This window comes from Delphinapterus leucas, chromosome 16, assembly GCF_059928025.1.
Source record: "Delphinapterus leucas isolate spDelLeu-1000000601 "Yukka" chromosome 16, BTC_Dleu_Yukka2, whole genome shotgun sequence".
In the NCBI taxonomy this organism is placed as follows: Eukaryota; Metazoa; Chordata; class Mammalia; order Artiodactyla; family Monodontidae; genus Delphinapterus; species Delphinapterus leucas.
In genome coordinates this window covers 32,101,860-32,114,779 of record NC_143144.1, presented here as the reverse complement: position 1 = coordinate 32,114,779, position 12,920 = coordinate 32,101,860, and the positions used below count along the sequence as shown (strand labels likewise).

At 46.9% G+C, this 12,920-nt stretch overlaps 1 long non-coding RNA gene across 1 annotated transcript in view; it reads right to left on the bottom strand.

Moving 5' to 3' along the window:
- The window catches only part of LOC111183552 (uncharacterized), a 430,485-nt gene extending 428,443 nt beyond the window's left edge, over positions 1-2,042 (bottom strand). The window contains exon 1 of the long non-coding RNA XR_016388080.1: positions 1,996-2,042. This is a non-coding gene — a long non-coding RNA (uncharacterized LOC111183552). The remainder of the gene's footprint in view (positions 1-1,995) is intronic.
- Positions 2,043-12,920: the final 10,878 nt, after the last annotated feature.

The window sequence follows — 12,920 nt, the reverse complement described above, 5'->3', positions numbered from 1 at the left end:
GAGTCAGGAGGGCCTGCCACTCCCGGGGGGCCCGCAGGCAACAAACACAGCTTAGGCAGAGTGATGTGTGCCCTCCAACACCATGATGGCTAAAACCCAGAGACGTGGGAGGGACAGTGTGACGCAGCTGTGCCTCCTAAATATAGCCTGACTTCAGCTCCCACAGAGTGGGAGCCAGAGCCACCTTCCAGGGGTGGCTCTAAAAATAAAGATGCAAACAGGCCTAGCACTCCCCTGGGCTGCTCAGGGCCCACAAGTTGGCATCTTCACCTGAGGGGTTGGCAGAGAGGGTGGAAATGAAGCAGTGGACCACGGGCAGACTTCGTGGTCCCTGGGACCCTCATGAGGACACCTGGAACCTGTCTAAAGGACACCTGTCTAAAGAGCTCAACGGGTGAACGAATCAATGTCAGTGACTTCAGGAAGTTCACTAAGCATCTGGATTCATTATTCTCATTTTACAGATGAAGAAACTGAGGCTGCTCAGAGGGGAGACATGACTTGGCCAAGTCACACTAACAGTAAAGACTAGAGTTGGAACATCACTGCATCTTCCTTGGCCAGACCTGCTGACTTTTACACCCCACAGCCTGTCTTGACCCTCTGCCTCCTCTCTCTTCAGTGCCTCCATCAATTGCACCTGCCACCCCTTCACCTTCTCATCCCACCCCTACGAGAGCCCCACACCACCCCAGTCTTCCCCAAACAGGCATAGAAGAGATGTAGGCTGTTAAGCTCCATGAGGGAAGAGATCACGTCTATTTTATTCTTTACTATCCCCTCAGCCTCTAGAATAATGCCAGAATAGAGAAGGCATTCAATATTTGCTGAATAAATAACTCCTCTTCTTTCTCTCATATCAGATCCAATCCATTAAAATTCCCATAGGCTTAACCCTCAAAAAACATCCAGAATGTTTATTAGAGTGGCTGAATTAAAAAGACTGACCACACCAAGTGTTGGTGGGGATATGGGGAACTGAAAGTCTCATACGGTGCTGGCAGGAAGATAAAACAGTACAATCACTTTGGAAAATGGTCTGGCAGTTTCTTACAAAGTTAAACATATACTTACCATATGATCCGGTTGGTCCATAGCTATTCACCCAAGAGAAAAGAAAGCACACACAAAGGTCCACACAAAGACTTGTACACAAATGTTCATAGCAGCTTTATTTGTGATCGCCAAAAACTGAAAACCACCCAAATGTTCATCGTCAGGAGAATGGGTAAACAAACAGTGGTGTATCCATACAATGGAATGCTACTCAGGAATAAAAAGGAATGAACATGCAACAACAACAGAAGGAATGATGCATGCAACAACATGGCTGCAACTCGAAATAATAATGCTGACAACACCACTAATTATTAGAGAAATGCAAATCAAATGGACAAAGAAGATGTGATATATATATCACAATGGAATACTACTCAGCCATAAAAATAAATGAAATATTGCCATTTGCAGCAACATGGATGGACCTAGAGAGTATCATACTAAGTGAAATAAGTCAGACAAAGACAAATGCCACATGATATCACTTATATGTGGAACCTAAAAAAATAATACAAATGAACTTATTTACAAAACGGAAACAGACTCACAGACAGAAAACAAACTTACGGTTACCAAAGGGGAAAGTGTCGGGGAGGGATAAATTAGGAGTTTGGGATTAACAGATACCCACTACTATATACAAAATAGATAAACAACAAGGTCCTACTGTATAGCACAGGGAACTATTGATATATTCAATATCTTGTAATAACCTATAATGAAAAAGAATCTATGTACGTGTGTATGTGTGTGTATGTACCTGTATAACTGAATAACTTTGCGGTACACCTGAAACTAACACAATACTGTAAATCAACTATACTTCAATAAGATAATAATAATAATAATGCTGAGTAGAAGAAGTAGAACAAAAACAAAAGTATATACTTTTTGTATGATTTCATTGACACAAAATTCTAGAAAATGCGAACTCACCGATAGTGACAGGAAGTTCAGTAGTCGTCTGGGACTTGACTGGCGCTGGGCAAGATGTGATGAGAATGAGCAGGGGGTAGGGCGATACAAAGGGCACAATGAAAGTTTTTTAATTATAAATTCATCCATTATCTTGATTACTGTGATGACTTCATGAATATATACATATGTTAAGACATCAAAGTGTACCCTATACATGCAGTTTATTGTATGTCAAATATATCTCAATAAAGCTGTTTTTTTTGAGGGTTTTCTGTTCTGTTTTGTTTTTTTAATATCCAAAACCCAACCATTTCTCACCACCTCCACTGCTAGCCACTCTGCTCCAAAGGCTACAGCCACCTGGATGCCTCACTCTGTGTGACCCAGCCCTGCTGAAATTTCTCCTGTTCCAGAATATTCCATCCGCTCTGCGGCAGATGCTGTGGTTCCTGCTCACAGATCCACCCACCCACCCCCGGCTACTCTGCTGATGGGCTGATGACAATTCACAGCTGCCCCTCTTCCAGAGACTTGCTCTTGGCTGAGCCATGTCACCTTGCCAGGGAGGTTACAGCTCCATCCCAGGGACACCGACGACAGGGATACAGAAGTCTAGCCCCCTTGCTCCAAGAGCAGATGAGTCCTGCTGCAGGGCCCCACCACCACGCGTCAGGCCAAAGCTAGACTGTCTGCAACCACATCCTTGCTCACCTTCTTCTTTCCTATCCTAATTTACTCCCCACCCCATCCCAGGTTGTACTGAAGAGCACTCCCTGAATAAAGCACAGAAACCTGAATCCCTTCTCAGGCTCTGGGAACCCAGCCAAAGGCAGGTGGTGCCAGGGGTGGACCTAGGAAGCAGATCTAAGGATGGGATTCTGGGGTGGATCACTCACGGCCAGGTGGCAGGTAAGAGCTGGGAGTCCAGAGCATGGGATAGCTGTGCACTTGCTGACTTTTGCCTGTGGTGACTGGGATGGGACACAGGTGGAAGGGGAAGAACAGACTCATGAAACATCTGTGGAGTTTCAGTGATACAGAAGAAAGGGTAAGTATATGGGCCATCCAACTGGCTGCTGCCGAACACTCAACGCTTTGAAGAGAGAAAATGGCAAGCTTGGGACAATCAGTCATTAATTCAAAGCAATTATGAGAGGCAGACACCTTCTTCAATGGCATTTAAAGAGTTAGAGAGACCCTCACCTCCTGCAGTTGGACAACAGAGCTAAGCCTAGACCCAAGACACAACTGTAAGAGTAGCAGAACTTTGGAGAAAGTTGCTTTCTCAGGCCCAGCAATTCTCATACACCAAGTCAAGGCCCTGAGAGGAAGAAGTGGGACCCTGAAATTTGGGATGGAGACATTTAAGTAGATACACTTGAACACCCTGACTCCCCATTTCCCCTGAACCCTGGGTCTGCTGAAAAGCCCTACTCCCCTCTGCTTTAAGTCTGTACAGAAGCCTCAGATGAGGCAGGTGGCTTAGGGGACAATGCTAGCCCTCCTTAGGATGTGCCCCCACCTCCTTCCCTGGCCACCAGAGCCATAACTAGGACCAAACTGCAGCATGGTTCCCTGGGCAAGCGCTCAGCCTGTTGAGAGAGAGAGAGAGAGAGAGAGAGAGAGAGAGAGAGAGATTATACACCAAAGGAGCTATAAGACCCAGCTAACATGAACCAGCAGAAACCTGAAGAGTATATCTAGAAGTAGGATGCTGAAGGAGGAAAGCTGAATGTAAAGCTGGATTTAAAAGTTTATTATTGGGCTTCCCTGGTGGTGCAGTGGTTGAGAGTCCGCCTGCCGATGCAGGGGACACGGGTTCGTGCCCCGGTCCAGGAAGACCCCACATGCCGCAGAGCAGCTGGGCCCATGAACCATGGCCGCTGAGCCTGTGCGTCCAGAGCCTGTGCTCCGCAACTGGAGAGGCCACAGCAGTGAGAGGCCCGCATACCGCAAAAAAAAAAAAAAAAAGTTTATTATTGCCATGGAGGCACTTCTATATCACAGGACTTAACACCCTGGCAAAGAGCCCTAGAGGGTGGTTCTGATGTGCTGCTGGTATGGCTCTTGGAAGCTGCTGTCACAGACTGTAGGGGAAGGGGTCCAAAGACTCAAATGGGACTACTATTTGACCAGCAATGGAGGACATATGTCCCTTAAAACCTAAACCATTTACTCTCTGGCCTTTATAGAAAAAATTTGCTGACCTCTGATGCACGGGGTTGGCTAATAATTATAACATACATAATGCTCCCAGGAGCTAACAAGGTTATTGTTTAATATGTAGAATCGAACTAGATGAAGAATGGATGAGCCCAAAGCCAAGATTAGATACTCCAGTGGAGATTTACATTCCCTTGCCCAGTTTCCAGACTTGAGCCAGTTCTCAGACCCAGAACTCATTAACTGGTCCCCATAAGACAGATCTTGAAACATTATAGTAAATATATATGGTAGTCATTCCCCACTGGAACTATGATCATTTACTCAAGAGAAAGGAGAATTACAATGGAGAAACGGAATATCCAGACCATTTGGGGGATGTTAGATACAGGATCTAAGCTACCATGGGTATCTTGAGACCCAAAGTCCCATTATGGTTCCTTCATTTTAGTAGAAGCATTTGGGAGTCAGATAAAAAATGGAGTCATGGCCCAGGATCAGTGGTCATTTCTCAGTTCCCAAACATATAATTGGAATATATCTACGTAGCAATGATTCCTTGACAAGTAGAGTAAAAAGCTCTTTTAGTACAAAAGGCCAAGTGGAAGCGTCGAAAGCTGCCTACATCCCTGGACCAAGGTGGTAAATCAAAAACATTATCACTTCCCAGGGGAATGGTAGAGATTAGTGTCATCCTCAAAGACTTAAAAATGCAGAGGAGATGGTCCCTATCATATTTCCCATTTAATACACTAGTCTGGCCTCTGTCATGGCAGGTAACAGTGAACTACTCCAAGCTTAACCAAATAGTAGCCCCATTTGCAGCTTCTAAGCTGGATGTGGTATCTTAACTAGAGCAAATTAGCATAGCTGCAGGTAAGTGGTAGGTAGCTTTTGATCTGACAAATGCTTTCTTTCCCATACCCAGCAGAAAGGAGGACACAAAACAATTCACATTCACATGGGATGAACAGCAGTATCCATCCACAGTTCTCTGTTCATCCTCTCACAGGACTCTGTTCATTCTCCTTCATTCTGTTATAATATATCCGAGGGGGCCTGAAACATCTAGATATTCCACAGAACATCACTGGCCCACTATATTTATGACATCATGTAAATCAAACCTTTATGAGTAAGCAGTAACAAGAATGATAACAAGTCAGATACAAGTGCCTGAGGTGGGTGCAAAATAAACCCTACAAAGAATCAGAAATCTTCCAGTCGTTGTTTCTGGAATTTCATGGTCTTGGGGATGCTGGGACACTCATTCCAATATAAAGAGCTAGTTATTGTACCTTGCACCTTCTACCACCCAGAAAGAAGCACAATGCTTTGAAGGCAACATATTTCACACTTGGGAATAATGCTCCAACCCATTTGTCACGTGATACAGGAGGCTACTAGTTTTGAGTAGAGCCCAGAATAAGAAAGTCCCCTGCAGTAGGTTCAGGCTGTGATACAAACAGCACTTCTACTTGGGCCATATGATACAGCATACCTCAAGCAACCAGAGGTATGTGTGGGGGGAAAGACACCTTGAGGAATCTCTGGCAAGTCCTAACAGGAGAGTCACAGGCAGACTTATGGGATTTTGGAGCAAAAGCTTGCAATCTGCAGCAGAGAACTATATACCATTCCAGAACAACTCCTAGCACGCTAATTGGTCCTGGTAGAGACAAGAGTTTTTGATCATGGGACACCAAGGGGCCAGGAGTCCAGAACTATACATTGTGATCTGGGAATGTCAGCAATCCGTCAGAAGTTGGAAGTGGTACATCCAGGATCAGGTTCAAACAGGTCCAAGGACAGAAGTAACTGAACAAACAGGAGGCCCATACTCCATGTCACCAAACATATTCGCACCAATGTCTCTCCCTTAGCTCACACCTATGGTCCTATGAGAGGTTCCCAAAGGCCAGGTGATGGAGGAATAAGGAGCCCAAGTTTGGTTCACAGATGTTGGTACAAGCAGAAAATGGACACTGTTGCACTACAGACCCACTCAGGGGACCCTAACAGACAATAGTGAGGAGAGATCCTCCCAATGCACAAAACTTCAGGCAGGGCATCTGGTCATCCACTTTCTGTGGACAAAGAAGTGGTCTGAGGTAAGGACATATGTAGACTGATGGGAAATGGTGAACAGCATGGCTTGTTGGTCAGGAGTTCTGGAAGGAACAAGATTGAAGTTCAGGGACAAGGAAGTCTGAGGTAGAGGCAAGCAAATGGGCTTACTGGAGTGGACACAAGGTGTGAAGATCCTTGTGTCATATGTTAACACACACCAGGGATCAGCCCCTGTGAAAGACGAGACAGGATGACTTGGCCAGGCAATGTTAGCTAGCCTCGGTTCTTGACCACCACCAGTTTGCACAACGTGCTCGTAAACAAAGTAACCATGGTGGCGCAGACTGAGTTATGTATGAATACAACAGCATAGGCTTCTTCTCACCCAGGTTGATTTAGCTACTATCACTGCTTCCTGGGTTCCTAGATCAGCAGGCACAGGAAGAGTTTCTATACTGTCTGGGGTCACTGTCCCTCATCACCATAAGGAAGTGTGGCTTGCTTCCATATAATGGGAGCATGGAGAAATGTGCTTGGAACTCACGTGATCCACTGGATTGTCTCTTGGCATTTCCATGCCTACTGTTATCTATAAGTAGCAGGTATACCAACCACAGCCTGAGGAAGGCATGGTAACCAGGTGCTCAGACCCCTTAGAGAAGAGTGGCTGGGCCACCCCACCTGGCAAGCCACCCAGACCAGCAAAGATAAGAAAAATCTAAAGTAGATAGAAGAGGAGGAAGATAACGATGATCCTCAAGGCTTTGGGGAGGACGGGAGGTTTTCTCACAGCTTCCCGAATCTAGTTTGCTTTCTCCAGGGACAGGGGGAAGAGCATTAGAGGCCAAAGAAGGAAAGAGTCCTAACCCCTGACATTGTCATCATTCCTCATGCCTTTTGGACATCCACATGCTCTGATCTCTTTTATCCCTCAGCTTGGCAAGGTGGGTGTTACTACCTATCTGACAGGTGCAGGAGCCAAGGCTCAGAAAAATTCAATGGCTTGCCCAAGGTAACTCAACAATGTTGCTTGAGTTTCCTGAGATTTCTTCTGGAGCTCTTTTTACAAAGGCACACCATGTACAGAGCTGGAGCAGCCACATTCAGCCCTCCAGCCCAGGACGACCAGCCAGCATCACATGCCACGTGTGCCTGGGAGCCACAGAGGGTTCTGCAGGCCCTCCTGCCCTCACCGTGGGTCCTCGGGGAACCCCTCTAAACACAGCACTGCATGTGCCAGCTTCCACTGTGGCCCTGCTATCTGTCCCCCATCCCCAGCCTGTACTGACAGGTTCATTTGCCTCCTGAAAACCTTGGGCGTTGAAATGGCCGAGGAGGACTCTGTAATCACTGACTGCTGCTGTTGCTAAGAAACAGGCCCTTTAAATTCAATTTACAAAAAAGATAGAGCGAGCGAGCAAGTGAGCGAGAGCAAGAAAGAGATGCTTGAACATCTGGTTCTCCTCCCTGGCTGTCTCCGGTGACTGTGAAAATGAGATAAGTGCGTTCCAAGATGGATGCTGGCCCTCTCCAAGCCATTTGCTGACTTTTCTCTAAGCTAATATTTCAGATCAGCTCTGGGTTTGATGGGTTGGAGTGTGGGGGAGTGCCCTTGTGGGAAACTTGGTGGGTCTGAAAGAATCCCAGTCACCTTGTCTCCTCCAGTAACGACTCAGATGCCCCAAGACACTGAACCAGCCTTGTTTTTATATCTAGGCCCCCCCCCACCCCACTTCCACCCTCAGAATAATCATTCCACAGATTTGTATAATCCTCTTCAGCTCACTCAGGATTTTCACACATGTTACGTTAGCTCTTGTGGAGGGAATATTATTTTCTGCATATCACAGATGAGGAGGGAAGTACGGCAGTTAGAAAATGCACCTGTACCAGGAGTGGAGGGGGCATGAGTCCGATTCCCAGCTCTGCCAAGAACAGGCTCAGCTACTCACTTCCCTCTTTGGGCCTCAGATAACCCAGCTATAAGCTGCAAGGTAGGGTTAGATCATGATTTCCCATAGTGTGTGCTGCAGAGCAATGTTCCATGGGAGGTTACTGGGTGCTGGGTAGAAAAAGAATTCTCTGGTCAAACAAGTTTGGGAAACACTGTGTTTAAGTTAGATAGGTGTCACTGCAAGATTCCTCAGACCCTTGAATGCTTTAATGTGCTGCAGCAATCTCCCAGAGCGGCTACCTTGGCTTGGGCTCCCCCAGAAGCAAGCTGAATGCACCAGGATTTGAGCGCGAGCAGTTTATTTGGGAGGTGATCCCAGGGAACCCTGGCAGGGAAATAGAGACAGGCAGGGCAAGGAAGGCAGCCATGAAGGAGGAGTTACCAAGCAAGTAACCTCCATGGGCAACAGGAGCTTCATCCCACTGGGGACCTCTGGGAGATGGCGTGGGACACATGCCTCAGAGTTATCCCATCAGCAGCAAGGGAGCTGGGTTATTTACACATCAACTGTGGCCAGTCATTGGTTCAGGGCTGCTCCTGCTGGGCTGGGGAGGGGTGTCATTAATGGCCATTAAATGTCCAGTACTTCCTCTCGTTTCCCAGGCACAAGAAGAAAGACCTTAGACAGGGCTGCAGATGCTGGCAGCTGCAAGTCCAGCCCAGTGCCCTGGCTTGGCAGAACCTGGGAGAGGCTTGTGGGACCCTGACAGCAGCTACTATGGGAGAGAGAGCTGCAGTTTCCAAGCCTGATTCAGTCACAAAACTCTGAGGAGAACAGTTCCCGGGACTCGTGTTCCGTGGAACAGTCCATGGAAATATCAAGCTAGGAGCTCTCCAAGGGGTGGGCCGCTCTACAAGTCTGAGGCAATAACCTTATAATGACCAAAGAGTCACATTTGCTCACCACCTCCCAAAAGCTGGACAGATGAATCCTCACAGACATGAGACAAGTTTGCCTCTGATCTGCTCCCAGTTCATCCTTCAGCACATTCAACCCAATTTCTGAGACCCTGCCCCCTGACCTAGGTCCTAGTCTGCAGCATCCCAGCCTGACCACACACCCATATAGTAAGCTCCTGCTACGATATGCAGGCTTATCATGCCCCTACCCCGAGGAGTCACCATCTCCTCCTCGGTTCCTTAGGTTGGCTGGAAACAGGGAAACTATTTTAGAGTGCCCCCTCTACTCACCCCTCTCCTCCCACTGGCCAGCTGGACCTCAAGCCTGATTTCTGAAAACCAAATAACAATACTTATTCCAAGAGAGGTGGTAGCAGGGTGGTTAGGTGCACAGGTGCCCGCAATCAAATTTTACCTCTACTACTTAACACCTGTGTGGCCTTGAGGAAGTTACTTAATGTCTCTGTGCCTCAGGTTTCTCTAAAAGGAATGATAACAATACTTCCCACATAGAATTATTATTACAATGTGTTAGTTATTATTAGAATGTAATGCACGGTGCCTGGGGACAGTAAGTACTCAGGAATGATGTCATTAAGATAGCCATATGATAGCAGCTTATGTTTCTGAGCTCTTATCCCATGCCAGACACTGTGCTAAACACTTTATATGTATTAAATCATATAATCCCAACTACCTACCTACCCACCTATGCTATTATCCTCATTTTACTGATGTGGAAACAAAGTTCAGAATAGCCATGCTGCTGGTCCAAAGTCACTATGTGGGTAAGCAACCAAGAAAAATCTTTTATGTCTCCAGGAATGGTTGCCTGATGGTGGAATCCTGGGCAGTATGAAGCAAGGTGTGGTGAAGGCTACTGGGGGTGACTTCTAGACGATCAGGCCATGGCCAGTCCTTTCTCTTCCCTCATCCCAGAAAGCTACAGAAAATACATGGTTCTCCTTGGGCCCCAAGATAAATGCCTGATATTTGGAAGTAGAAGCTTTCCACCGCTGTCCTCTCTGCCTGCCAGAGCTTGGCCTGTGCCATAAGGCCCTCTTCTTCCAGGAAGACTTTTACGATCCTTCCCACACCCAACTGCAAGAGGTCTGCCTCCTTCCCTATTAGAGTACTACCTCAGTGTGACACTCCTTTGGTATATTAACCTCCTGACACCTTCTTTGTGTAAGTCTCTTTGCACTTTTGGTCTCATGAGCAGATATGGCTACCCCACACAGGCAGAGGCATTGCCTTAAACCCTAGGCTACAATGCCTAGCCCAAGTGGTATCTGTCACAGGCACTCAGTAAAGAGTCAAGCACCCTAACACTGAGAGGGAACTGAGAAATCATCTGTCCCTGCATTTTACAGCGCGGGGCACCAACCTGTTTCAGTCACCCAGTCAGGAAGTGGAGGAACCAGACTTATACCCAGGACTCTTGACTCCCAGGCTACAGCTCTCACACTGAGGACCTGGAGGACGGTCTCCAGAATGATCTAGGATACTGAACTAATAGGTAATATATCCAACAAGGGACTCCACCCACACACCCACCCCCGACCACCACCATCCATCAGGACACTGAGTCTCCCTCTGGCCCGCTCACTCCTCTTCTCGTGATTTCTCTGCGATTACATCCCAGTAACTGTAGGTCTGCATCCCACCCATGAGACTGAAATGTCAGCCATCAGTCTCCATTCTCCACACTCTTAAATAAGAGAGCCAAGATTAATGAAGCATCGTCTCTCAATCAGAAAGACATTTCAGGCTGTGCCTTTTAAGCCCAGTGAGTTGTACAGATGAATGAATACTGTTTGACCTTTTTATTTTCCACGGGAAGATCTGTGGTGCTCCCCCTCCCCCTACACTGTCTGAGCTACCCCTACACTTGCTCCCAGCTGCTCTGCTCAGCAGCCGTGGGTGTGGCTCCAGAGGGAGCATGTCACCTCTCAGCACTGTGGGCAGATTACTCCTGGGTGAGGGGAAGTAGGCTGATGTAGGTTCTAGGGGCTTCTCAAACTCAATACACCCGCACCTAACAAAACACAAGAGACCCACCTCCCTCAACGGGCAGACAGGGGAGGGGCCCCAACAGGCAGGTTTTTCTGAGCCAAGTCCTTGATGTGCAGTGGAGGTCCCAGAGCTAAGTCTGGAGCTAAGCCAGGGAAACATTCAAAACAGCTAACAACAAAGTATGGCACGAGCACCAACCAACCAATCAGGGCAGACGCCCACCGTGAACCACCATAAGGCCAGCCGGGCACACCCCAGGGGCTATCAGCTGTGGACAGAGCATTCGTTCTTCCCAAGAAATGAAGAAGGTTGGGGTGTTGATCCAGAGAGAGTAAGAGTGAACAAAGAGGGAAGAGGATCAGGTAACACAATGGAAGGCTAGAAGCCAAGTCATGGAAACAGTCAAGGGGCAGTAAATAAAAGAAAGAAACACCTAATCTTAAATCTTAAGTTGTCTGTGTTTTTGCAAAATATAAATCACTGCTTCACAACCCTTCAGTGAAGGCTTCTGCCCACACAAATACCTTGAGAGAATGGTGTGTCTGTCTGTGTGTGTGTGTGTGTCTGTGTGTGATGTAGCAGGGGTGGGAGGGGTATATGGGAAGGGGCTGAATTCTACATCTGATCTCCCACATTTCTGGACAGGAAGGCTTTCTAGAGGAGGGGGCATATGAGCTGGACCTTAAATGATGAGTAGGAGTTTTCTGGTGGGAAGGGCTCTCTCCCCTATGCTTCAGAAGCAAATCTGTTCCTATTTCTACTCAAGTATTAGCAAAGCTTTGTCACTATTTATATACGTCTTTCCCTTTAGGATGTGAGTTCTTTGTTGGAGGGGTCCTGCTTCTTTCATCTCTGTTTCCTCAGCACCCAGTACGTGCTCGGCCCAGAATCATTGGCCTGTCTTTCCCACTAGGATATAAATGTATTCAACTAAGACAGTGCTGGAAGGTGAAAGAGAGGCTGATAATAATCATGGTGAGGGAGAGTCCATAAGCAAGATGATGCTGATGAAGGCTATGCTCAAGATACAAAGTTCCAGAAGATGAAACTGTGGCTGTTGGGTGGTTGGCTAACAATTTCTGGTTCATTCTCTCTTACTTCCTGAGTGAAACTTGTAAATGCTCTGTTTCCATGCAGACCTCATGTCCACTGAATGGACCAGTGTCATCACACATGCAGTTACACACACCCACAGACACACACACAAACCGATAACAATAATGAGGGTGATGATATGAGTAGATCGGCGTTTGTTACCAAGTTCAGAATCGTAATATTTGCACTTAGTGGTACAAGTTTCAAAAGGAAGCCAGTACTTGCATTTTTATTTATTCATTCAGCCAACAGAGCACCTCCTAGGTGCCAGCAGCTGTGCTAGGTGCCAGGATTAAATACATTCCCTTGACCTCAAGGAAAGAAAGCAGTCACTTCATACAGGAATCACATGAGATTTTTCTTGTTTGTGACATGTCATAGGAGCACAGAGAAGGAAAGGAGGAATTGTCAACTAGCTGAACCTGGAAGGAGAGTGGGATCTGGGCGGGAAAGGGAGCAGGGAGGGAGTCTTGGGCAGGGCAGGAGCACAAGTGATCGCCTGCTTTTCCTTGTACTTGGTACCGCTTTTATAACTTGTTAATAAATATTTTTCTGCTTAAAAATAAAAAGCAAATGGCATTTAGAGCCTGGATCAAGATAACGAAAGTTGTAGCGATAGATGAACCACAAAAAGGGGGTGCCCTGGGGAGGTGGCTATGCTTACTGCCTGCAGTGCCCTGTTAAGGAATCTGGACTTTATTCAGCATGAATCCATGGAGGGTTTCTAAGCCTGGTGAGGAGGGAA